Source organism: Chrysochloris asiatica, unplaced genomic scaffold, assembly GCF_000296735.1.
Source record: "Chrysochloris asiatica unplaced genomic scaffold, ChrAsi1.0 scaffold00011, whole genome shotgun sequence".
Taxonomy (NCBI): Eukaryota; Metazoa; Chordata; class Mammalia; order Afrosoricida; family Chrysochloridae; genus Chrysochloris; species Chrysochloris asiatica.
The window spans coordinates 28,111,639-28,112,795 of NW_006408529.1; positions in this window are offsets into that span (position 1 = coordinate 28,111,639).

The window sequence follows — 1,157 nt, forward strand, 5'->3', positions numbered from 1 at the left end:
ATGTTGGATAGGTTTCAGATGAGCTTCTAGACGAAGACTAGGAAGAAGGAGAGATGAACTACTTCCAAATTTTTAGTCGCTGGAAATCTTATGAATAGCAGTAAAACACTTGAGGATATAGTGCTGAAAACGATCCTTTTGGTTAGAAGGCACTCAAAATGCAACTAGGGAAGAGCCGCCTCACAAATAAAGTAATGCCCTTGGGATCTTTATTTGTTGATGGGGCACAACTCAAAATGAAGAGAAACAGCTGTAAGCATCCATTAAAAATCATAACATGGAATATATAAAATATGAATCAAGGAAAACTGGAAATTGTGAAAAATGAATGGAACACATAAACATTGATATCCTAGGCATTAGTGAGCTGAAATGGCCATTTTGAATCTTACAACCACATGGTTTACTATGCTGGAAATGACAAACTAAGAGAAATGGCCCTGCATTAATTGTCAGAAAGAACATATCAAGACCTGTCATGAGGAACAAGGCTGTTTGTGATGGGATAATATCCATGCATCTAAAGGGAAGACCAGTTAATACCACCATTATTCAAATTTACACATTAAACACTACAGCCAGTGAAGATGAAATAGAAGAATTCTACCAATTTCTTCAGTCTGAAATTGATAAAAAAATGCAATCAAGATGTATTGATAATCACTGGAGATTGGAATGCAAAAGTTGGAAATAAAGAGAAAGGATGAGTAGTTGGAAAATATGACCTTGGTGATAGAAATGATGCTGGAGATCGCGTGATACAGTTCTGTGACACAAATGGTTTGTTCATTTCAAATACCTGTTTTAGTCTGCATAAAAGATGACTATACACATGGACATCACCAGATAGAAGACACAGAAATTAAACTGATTACATCTATGGAAAGAGAAGTTGGAAAAGCTCCACATCATCAGCCAAAACAAGGCGAGGGGCAGATTGTGGAACAGACCATCAATTGCTCATATGCAAATTCAGATTGAAGCTTAAGAAAATGAAAACAAGTCCATGAGAGCTAAAATATGACCTTGAATATATCCCAACTAAATTTAGGGATCATCTGAAGAACAGATTTGATACATTAGACATTAAAAACCAAAGACCAAAAGAATTGTGGATGACATCAAGAACATTATACAGGAAGAAAGCAAAAGGTCAT